Source organism: Sinocyclocheilus anshuiensis, unplaced genomic scaffold (assembly GCF_001515605.1).
Source record: "Sinocyclocheilus anshuiensis isolate Anshui unplaced genomic scaffold, SAMN03320099.WGS_v1.1 scaffold447, whole genome shotgun sequence".
Classification (NCBI taxonomy): domain Eukaryota; kingdom Metazoa; phylum Chordata; class Actinopteri; order Cypriniformes; family Cyprinidae; genus Sinocyclocheilus; species Sinocyclocheilus anshuiensis.
The window spans coordinates 84,760-96,046 of NW_015552615.1; the positions used below are offsets into that span (position 1 = coordinate 84,760).

Consider the following 11,287-nt stretch of genomic DNA (forward strand, 5'->3'; position numbering starts at 1 on the left):
CAGGCTAGCCAGAGTTCAACCACTTTCAAAAACTCCCATTATAATCACTGAAACTGTTTACACTGTGAAATGAATATATTCTATAATAATAGTTGAATATTTACCATGGTACACACACAAAAGCCTCATATCTACAGCCCTGGAATTGTTTCTGTTAGAGAGTATAGTTTAGTTAGAGCGTGTAAACGCTGAAGATCTTAATATACAGTATATATATATATATATATATATATATATATATAGAGATAGGATAGACGACTTCAGTCTAGCCAGAGTTCAACCACTTTCAAAAACTCCCATTATAATCACTGAAACTGTTTACACTGTGAAATGAATATATTCTATAATAATAGTTGAATATTTACCATGGTACACACACAAAAGCCTCATATCTACAGCCCTGGAATTGTTTCTGTTAGAGAGTATAGTTTAGTTAGAGCGTGTAAACGCTGAAGATCTTAATATACAGTATATATATATATATATATATATATATATATGTAGAGTTAGGTTAGAGGTTTCATTGTAAGTTAGTTTTGGGTTTTGTTATATACTGTATATTATATATTATTTATTTTCTTTGGCGCCGCTTGCGTTCCTTTTCCCTTGGGTTTATTTATTTATTTGTTTTGGGTTAATTTGAATTGTGTAAATATTAAATGTGTATATATATTTGTTTTTTTCATCTGATTCTTTATTATTGAACCTTTTACGTTTGTACAATAAATTCCACTGGTTTTGGCAGTATTTTATTGGACGTTTGGTTTCTTGCCACCATCACTTTTCCCAAATTGTTTACAAACTAAATGTTACCTCTTATTCCCTTAGACCTACAATCTAAAGTCGGAACACCTGTATCGACAGTTGTGCAAATTATGTAATGAGCTGCACAGTAAACATAAATTATGAAATATATTACATTCACAGATACATCTTTTTACATGCAAACAAATAAATACATAACATTCAGGTTCTTGCATTTCTTGCATTAAAATGATACACTCATAGACACAACAGAAAACAGTATGCATACAACGGAATACAAATAATTCAACAACATCTAAAAATATGTCATACACAGTTACTAATTGCAAACTGCCTTACGATTTGTTTATAATATATGCTAGTGCAGCACCTCTAAGTGGTCAAACATTAACATTGCAATAGTCATAGTCTACTGTTAGTCTGCTGTTGTGGTAAAATTGATTTGAAGATTGAGGTGAATAAAAATTTCCTTCATTTCTATATTTCATAATTACATGGACAGAAATGTCACTTTATCTTTGTTTTTTAAATGTATTTATAGATGTACAAAATTAAGATTTGTTCTAACAAATTTAATGCTAAATGTTTTTTCTTCTTTATTAATTTATGTTTCAGTAATGCAAACTTGAAACTTAGCAAAAATGCTGAAATTAAAATAAATTAATACAATATAATTTCCAAGAAGACTAAAACAGACTAAAGACGTTTAATATTTAATTAAAACTTAATATATACTAAAGTGCCATTCAAGAGTAGTTATATTTATGATATTAATGTATAGCACCAGTATCCAACAGATCTGACAGTGCAATGTTCCCTGGTGTCAATTTTTCAAAAATTTCACAATAGTAATGCATAAATAATAAGTAAATGTAGAGTATATAAGTGCACATTTAACACAGCTATAAAGCAAATGCAGCTACAAAAATAAAACTGCATGAAGCACATCATCTTCTAGCAGTTTTCTTCATTCCCAGACTTCTAGTGGCTTTTTGAACCTGGATGTTCCGGGTGGGATTCACTACACATTCTTTCTCCTTATAATGATCCAGAAGTCCTCTCCACAACACACTGCACCGCAGCAAGTTCTCATTACCTGCCAAAATAGCAGAATTAGGGCACTGTAATTCAAGCATCAAACATAAAACTTGATAATTATAAAATACATAAAGTAGACATATTAAAAGGAGGTTTTGTGTTATTATAATGGCATTTGACATATTAACCCTGACACTTAACATAAACTGTACACAAAAAAGTTTAAGATAAGTTATATTATTGTTTTGAAATTATTAGACACTTATAGGACCTAATAATACTCATAATGCTTAAGAGACAAAAATGTGATGTGTGCATTATTTAGCATTATTCAAAGAACTTGAAGGTTATCTAATCATTCACATATTACAGACTCCCACAATCCTAGACAGTGTAACTAACCAATGATGCACAGGCCTTCTTGTGCCCTGGTAATGCCCACGTTAACTTGGTGTGGGTCCTTGATGAATCCAAGTCGATTTATTATCAAGGATTTGGTTGGTTGTGTTTCTATGTCAGATTTGGGACAAGAGCGCACAGTTGACATGATGACATATTTCCATTCACTTCCTGTGGCCAAACAAACAAAAGAAAAAAGATCAGAAATAATCAATTCAGAAACAATAACTACATGCCATTGTCAAAACATGCAATCATAAACACAATTTATAAAGTATGAATACCTTGTATCTTTACTTTGTGCCTTAAAAACCATAAAAAAAAAAATAATAATTTGTTTTATTTATTTTTATGAAGAGAGCAAAATAATGGTTAATTTTAATGTTCCATCATGGGTCAATGGTCAGTATTAAATTTTTTAGTAATATTTAAACAAGGTCATGATTATTGATGTTCATTGTGACGCTGTTGTAAAACGGCATTTGTGAAAATGTTATTACCTTGACTTTTCATGATGGTGTTGACCGTGATGTCACTCATACCCTTAACAAACAGGGACTCCCTAATATTTGCCACTTGAGCATTGTATGGTGTGAGAATGGCAATGTCTTTTGTCTTTATCCTAGCCTCAGTCAAAAGAATGGCAATCAGCACCTGTTGATGACATTTTGAAATAAATTGATATATAATTCTATAATATATATTCTTAGGTGGCATTTTGAATTTAGAACAATAAATTATTTGTGGAAAAAATGGGCGGGGCTTCGACATTTAAATTATTTATTTTTATATATTTTATTTTCTGTACCTAAGACGTTTGACGCATCTTCATGTACTGTAGCTATGCATTTAAGAATATTTGTAATTAATATATAGTTTTAAATTAAAAAGTTTCTTTTATTATATCTGTAGTAGTTTGAAATTTGAATTTACCGCCAATTCTGACGAACAACGGCATCGACTGAGAAGCTGGAAGAAGAGCGTAAATCTAACGCTCTCGGCATCATTCGGAGTTATTAGGTAAGTAAGTTTATTAATATCAGTGTTTTGTGAAAATAACAAAATGTACACAGTATTTGACCATTATTTAGAAACGGCTGTCATGTTTTACATTTTATTTGGACGGATGTGTTTAAAGATGGACGAAGCCACCAGTTGTGCCAGGTTAAATATTCGTTTTTTTCTCCTTTGAGACCATATTTGAACCATTTTGTTAGTCGTAGTGGCCGTTTTAAATCTCAAGATGGCGCCAAGTAGCTATTCTAGCTCGCGTTGTTATGAAACTATAGATGGAGTCATATGACATCATGCCGCAGTAATTCATGTTTTCGAGCCTCTTGAAGTGTGTCTTTGTAGCTTTAAAAAAAAATTTTTTTTTAACTTTAAATTTGCTTTTAATTTCTATGAAATTGTATCCAAATAATTTCTAACAAACAAGAAACAAGAGAGTTGTAGTTAATGAGGCATACATACAGTTTTTTTTCTTCATCAGTGAATTGATCTCTTCTAATTTTCATATCGAAAGCTAATATTTGTGTGGAATATGGGTTGCCATCCTTTCGAATCAAGTGGTGTAGTGCAATGGAACTAAAAAATACAACAACAACACACATCTGTTTGTGGAAAGCACGGTTTAGATGTATAAATACATGCATATTACATAGGCAGTTAGTATCTACACTCAGATAAGTGACAGATGGACAGTATTTGGCAAATACCTGAGCTCTGTGTTGGGTTTTTCGCCTCTTAGAATTGCGTGACAGCTTCAGATTGCATCTTGGGTAACGAAATTCCAACATCTCCGTCTGATCACTGTGGACTCTGAGAGGTCTAAGTTGATTTCGAAGTTTTAGGAGATGACCTGCAACACATTCATATAAAAAGCAGTTGCAGTGATCCTTGGTCAGGTAATCTTTATAAGTAAATTGTGTAAAAACTGATAAAATGGATAATTATAATTATTAATTATTATTATTATTATAAAATGGATAATAATTGGCTATACAGAAAATTTACCTGCGACAACATCAACAGACTTATTTGAGGGGCCACAGTACAGAACAGCTTTTTTTTCTGTGAATTGGTGTCAGGAAGCTGTTGGATGTTCTTGAGCAACCAGTATACAATATGGACACCAACAACAGTTTTTCCAGTCCCTGTGAAAATTCACAAGAATAATATAATAGGGAAGGAATGGAAATTACAATAGCCTAAGGCCAAAGAAACCAAAGAAAGTCAAAAAATATCTTTTACCTGGTGGTCCTTGGATAAGAGTGAACGGGTTGGTCAGTGCTTCTCTTATAGCTTTGCACTGACTGCTGTTTAGATGTGAAAACCCAGAAGGTAGATAATTGTCAATCTCAAACCTGGCAGGCATCTGCTTCGAAATGTTGCATCCTTTGAGGAAATACAGTGTTAAACAAAATGAAACTAGTTTCATTTAGATGGATAATTTAAAAAAAGGCTAGTAAATCATTAGTTTTGATCGTAGAGTTTGAAATATAGACAAATATGCAAAACATTATAAAGAGGCAGTAAAAGTCAAACTGTTGTACCTCCTTCAGAGTTGATTTTCCTGCCCATGGCGATATTTTTTACATGTATGTTGGCTTTGGTTAGACTGTTAATTGCATCCTCTTTGCGCCTGCAAATGAAATTAAAAAAGCTTAACAATTAATGAAGCATACATATATTGTTTGAAGATGTGATCATAATCTAAGGATGTACATAAAACAATACAGTGCACATAAATAGAACATTTTTAATTAGCTATAGTGTCTATCATTTGTAGTCTTACACATCTGGCAGAAGCTTTGGAATCAGCTCCAGAGTAAATCTGGTCCTCTCACAGAATATCGCTTCTGGAATATTTGTCATAGGCATGTGGTTAATCTGAAAATCAATTAGTAAATCCTTCAGTTCTTTGGATTCTGTTTCTTCAACTTTTGTAATTATGCCATGGGCCACCCAGGTGACAGAAGGAATATCCATGAGAGCTGTGCACCAAGAGGGACTACTCTGACTTTGGTGAATCTTAGTTCGAATGCAAAGGAAACTGTTCTTGAGGTCACATTCAATGGACCACTGAGATTTTTTGTCAAGTGGAAGGAGAAAAAAACCCTGATGCGTCTTTTGAGGAGAGATTTTCCATTTCAGAGCTGCATCTTCAATAAGAATACTTTCATTTTCAGCCTCCATTCCACACAAAGGTTTCCATATTGCCTGATAATCCATGTACGAGTTGTATGTATTCCTTGATGAGTGGAATGCATATTTTGAAAAACACTTGATTGGATCTCTCACATGCTCCAAACAAATCTCCAATTTTGGATGCACAACAAACAGCTGAATTGCTGGTATTATTAGTCCTCGAGCCGTGGCTGTACCTAGCTGTACTTCGACTGCCTCACCTGGCTTTATTCTCATCGACAGTTCGGCATAATGCTCAGCATGCATGGGATCAGATTTTTCTGAACTTGTAGCATTTCTCAGTCTTTCTTGGAGTTGTCTTGAATTGATTCTTGAGCTGACATCAAGGTCCTCAATCAGGGGAAACAATCTGTCCCAATTTTCTTCTCTAAGAGCAGCTGCTAGGCCTTTCCAGGTCTTTTTAGAGACATAGGCCATGGCTGAGTTTCGATTTTGTTGTTTCACTTCAGCAAGGATGTGAGGATTGGAGAATGAATATATCCTTCGCATCCATTTCAAGATCATGCAGTTGTTTGCTTCATCAAACTCTGGCTGATCTGCCAACTGAAGATCCCTGTACATAATGTCTAAGTTTTCTGATATTGAGGTTCTGTTAAGTGGGAAGGATAATCTGAAGTATGTCCCTGATGCATTGAGTTCCACAATGTATGCCACCTTCCTTTCGCTTTGGGTTGACAGTTCTATTGCAAAATGTAGAGCATTTGCTTTCCTCTTATATGCTGACTGTTGGTCGTTTTTTCTGGAAAATTCCATACAAGACAGGTCAATGTCATGAGTTGTGTACCTAACATTTGTGTTGTCAATCACAGAATGAAGAAGGCGCTGTACAATAACATCTATATATCGGCGGATTGGAGATGAGGCCCATGTATAGCTGTCAATATCTAAATCATAGTGGCCAATTCTTGAGACGTGTTGAGTCTGAACGCAGAATACATGCTTTGTGAAACAGTCTCCTAAATGCCATTGCAAAGGGGAGAAGTTGGGGGTGAATCTCATCAGTTGCAATAAAGTCAATTATTTTGTAGATATTTTTCTGCTCTGCTGCTGTCTTCAAGCATCTCAAAACAGATTTTAATATGGGGAAGGTTTCAGAATCAGAAATGCCAGCCTGAGGGTTTGGCATGGCTCTGCGGTGGATCAAACCTTGGTTATTCAGTTCATGAGACACGTTCACCCTTATGAATTTGACTTGAGAAGTGAACTGATAGTGGAATCAGGGAGGCATTTTTGTCAAAAAGGTCAGCAAGCTTTTCACTTTTTGGCCTGTCCTGGCATCTCAGTGGAGTTATGCTCCTTGTTGTTTCATCAAGCAGAAGATGTTCAAAAACCATGTGGTTAAACATGATCATCAACTCTTCCACCATTAGGTGAGATCGCCTTCTTCCGAGAGTCATGTCTTCATCTGGCTTTTTGTAGCACCAGTCCTCTTGTTTTCTGTATCTCCTGTGAACTTCAGCAAAGTTCCATGCTTTCACAAGGCAGATTTCAAGCGGGTCAGATTGCTGACGATTGTTTTCAAGGATATCCTCAACTTCATCATAAGAAAATTTCCTCTTGGAGTGAATGACAGACTTGCAAATGAATCTTGTCTTTATGTGGTTTGTCTTAGTATCCACTTGTATTATTAAGGAGATGGCTCGTCTCTCTTGGTTAGGAATCAAACTGAAGAAATCGGCACTCAGTTCTTTAGGGAACATGTGTATTGGTTCCTTTCCACATGAATAGAATGAAGTAAACAGCTGTTTTGCATACTTGTCCAGTTCACTGTCTTTAGCCACAAAGCTAGCAACATCAGAAATGTGAACTCCTATTTCATAGCACTCACCTAAATCCCGTACACTGATTGCATCATCAAGGTCTTGTGAATCTGCGGGATCAATGGTAAATGTTGGGAGCATGCGAAAATCTCTTCGCCCATCTTCAAATAAATTAAGACTTTGAAAGTCTCTCATCTGTCATTCCAAAGATGAAGAAAGTGTTCTCCTCAAATGGAACTCTATGTCAAGAACCTTCAATCCATCTTCTAAAGTTGTTATATTTGGAAACTTTCCCACAACAATCCCCAAGGGATATTTGTAAAACTTTCTCCACTTAAGCACTTTGACAACAAAGAGATATTTTCTGTGTGCCTCTTCATTGATTTTGATGAACTTCTCTATTTTGAGGTTCTCAGGATTTCTTACAGCAATGTGGTTTGGTTTGTCTTTCCAGAAGGGTGTGTAGATTTTGGAGATGCATTTATTGATAGGTATCATCACTTGACTGTCGTGTCTTTCAAGGGTGCAGACAAATTCTTTGACAGTATCCGCACTTTCTACGATGTTGATCACTTTTCCTGTAGGAGGATTTGATATCTCACTCAGGATCTCCACTGTTACCTTGTCTCCAGGGAATGCCTGTCCAATGTTTTTTCTGCCCTTGATTTCGATTCTTATGGAGGGCTCGTCAAGTGGTCTAGCATAGGCTCTATCAAAACTCTCTTTGACCAGCTCACAGTGTTTATGTGTTGAAGAGTTAGTCAACAGTTGCTCTTCATCTACTTCTGCAAATTGGTTGCTAACACTACTGACAAATTGCTCATGTTGTAAAACTGGAAACAAGCCTTCCTCTGTCAATGCAACATTGATGTCTTTGCTCTCATCAAGAAGCTCTTGAAGTATTGGGTCTTCTATGTCTGGTATTTCAGATGTAGTTGATTCACTATCGCTGCTCTCTTCATCCTCACTTCTGCAGAGCTCAGATATCTCAAGGAGATCTTGTTTCAAATAATCCAAGGTAACGTTATGGGCACTTCCCTTGTTGATGCAATCCTCTATATATGATGTCCATAGTCTCCAGCATGTACCAAACTGATGGCAGCAAAGTGCAGCTGCATCTCCAACAACAAATATTTGAGATTGGGCTCTTGTCATAACTGTGTTCAGAACTCGCATGTCATTAAAAAACTCAAGACAGGTCCGGTCCGTATCCAATAAGCTGTCCTTGGTGTGCACAGTGGAAATCACTATTACTCTGAACTGTTTTCCTGAGAAATATGGGAAAAGGCAGTATCTGTAAATCACATGCATCGATACTAGTGTGTTTGAACATAATCATGGCATAGTATTACATTCGAGTAATGCATCATCTTTACCTTGCACATTTTCGGCATTCTCCACAGTGAAACGGGGCAGTCCAAGTTGACGCAGTCTTTGCCTGATTTCCAACACCTGAAACACAAATGAGGCACAAGCATCTGATATAAATACACTTACATGAATCTGATACAATAGCAGGATGCCATTAATAAAAGCATAATATAAATAGGCAACTAGCAATAGGTTTGATACCTGTCTGCCTTGAGAAAGGACAGACTGATTCTGGATCTTTATCTCCCCACTCTTGAGGCCATTCCACCATTATTCCTTGCACAATGTCAACAACACTTAGAATTTGTTCCGCATTGAACCAGGACATGCTTGTTGGGTCCAAACAGCATTCTCCTCTTACATGATGGAACTGCAAGGCGTGTTGGTGTGGATGAGGAGGCACACCGCCTCTAGCCTTGATCACATCTCTCTTTCCCACATAAAAATGTGTTGATACAAAATCTACAATGTCCTTTGTGGAACGGAAGTTTTCATTGAAAATGATTCGGCTTTGTTTGGCGCCATCACTGTTTTCAGCTTGGTAGTAATAGAAGAGGCAATTGAGGAGGGTACGTTCTGAACATTTGTCTTGTTTCACAGAGAAGAGCTTTGGTCCCATCTGCATGTGATCTCCTGCTAAAACAGCACATGTATTTTTACCTGCTAAGCCCAGTGCCATAAGAGCATCACACTCCAACATCTGAGAAGCTTCATCAATCAGAATGTGGCTGAAGTAGTTTTCAGGGAGCTTCATGTCATGGAAGAAACGAGCCACAGCAGTTGTTGTTATGATGATTCTTGTGGAATCTAAAACAGCTTTATCAGGAAACTCAAACTGATTGCTATCTCTGGATAAATGGCAGTACTGTAGAGTGATGGTATCAGTAGATCTGGGATTTCTTTCCTTTGCTTTGATTCTCAAAGGTTTGGCTTCATGAAGAACAGTTGCATATTCATGAAAATGACCTTTTACATAAAGATCCGCAGAACTGTATCAAGAAAAAGAGAAATAACTGTAGCTTACAATGACTGCATTATACTATTACATTTTCAGACAGTTTCAAAATGACACTGGCTTCAAGGTATGCATTTTTATGAGTTTACGCATTCCCCGGAAACCAATTCCAAGACCTTGCCCTTAATTGCACCATGCTTTACTGTTTGAGCTTGAGAAATGGAATAAAAAAAATGCAATTTCCCTGATGAAATGACCAGTATGTATTTTGGATGTTGGTGTGACAGTGTCGTCACAAGATCTTTTAACTGGGCTAGGCCAGGAACAAACAAGCATTAACCAGCATGGAAATTCATTTTATTCTGAGCTGGTAGTTTCAGAAGGATGTAGGGCTGCCTCCTAATAGTCAATTAACCGTTAGTCGACGAGAAGAGGCTTGGTCAACCAAAATTTTATTAATCGCTTCGTCACAGAAAAAAAATCCACAGGAAGTGGGAAAGTCACACAGTCCATGACGGACAGATCTTTAACGGCTGGTCTATGTGGAAATATAGTACATCGAGCAGGACATCCAAACGCTCACCTATCATTCATCAACCTCAAATATGACTTTTCATCTGAAATATGTAAGTAGTAGCAACTTTACATTACCGCTCAATCTTATGTTAACCTAGAAAAATGCGTGCTATTCAAGTGTCTGTGCGGAGTGTGGAAGCTGAACAGTAGTACGTTCACTGCATGACAGACGGAGGCGCTGGTGTGGTCACTTGCTCTTAAAATACTCCATCATTTTTGGTCATACAGATAAAAGTACATTTTCTGAATCTGTAAGGATTCTACATTTATTTGTGTGCACTCAGAATAACAATGAAACACTGCGCTTTTGTAAAATATCAAAGCAAACAGGATGTTCTGCCGTCTCTGTCTCTGTGAACTTGAGCGTGCAACTTCGAATCTCTGTGTATACTTGCATTACAGACATGATAAATATATCTATATAGAGTGAAATCTCTACTTTTAAATGAACCAATTCAAGTGGAAAACAAATATTCTTAGATTATGTAATCCATATGAAGCCTGTATACAGGCGCATCACTACTGCGGAGATGATGGGTTCATCTCTTAAGCTGAAAACAAAGAAAGCACTAATTTATCAATAAATTCTTAAAATGTTAATGCAGTCTTTTCCCTGACACATTCATCATTATTATATCTGCCAAGCTTTTTTTGCGTGTGCTTGAGCGCTTATTAGGCTATGTAGGCAATTAAAGGGTTAGTTCACCCAAAAATGAAAATTAGCTTTTGTTTTACTTACCCTCGAAGCATCCTAGGTGTATATGACTTTCTTCTTTCAGACGAATCCAGTCGTGGGTTATATAAAAAATTGTCCTGGCTATTCCAAGCTCTACCATTGCAGTCAGCGGGTGTTGCAGTTGAACAGTCCACAAGTCGTCAAATAAAGCTCGCGCATTCATAATAAAACGTGCCGCAGACGGCTCTGGGGAATGAATAAAGGCCCTCTGTAGCGAATCCATGAGATTTGTAAGAAAAATATCCATGTTTCAAACGTAATAAACACTTTTCTCTCACTTCCGTTATCTGTCACACGCTGATCCGTTCCGGCGTATGACATATGCGCAGCGCGCGTGCCTCTGAGATATGCTTGTCTTGTGAGTTTGTTTAATAGGAGCAAAAGAAGCAAAGGAAAACCAGTCTCGTCTTGGTTTATATTGAAATCCTCCGACATTTTTCTTTGCAAATCTTCGGTTTGTACTTCTAATTCGTGACC

At 36.5% G+C, this 11,287-nt stretch overlaps 1 protein-coding gene and 1 pseudogene across 1 annotated transcript in view; both read right to left on the reverse strand.

The window, feature by feature from the left end:
• LOC107665989 (stathmin-3-like) overlaps window positions 1-11,287 on the reverse strand; it is a 26,293-nt gene that overhangs the window by 1,384 nt on the left and 13,622 nt on the right. The gene's annotated exons all lie outside the window — the stretch shown is intronic.
• LOC107665984 (helicase with zinc finger domain 2-like) overlaps window positions 1,639-11,287 on the reverse strand; it is a 15,921-nt pseudogene continuing 6,272 nt past the window's right edge.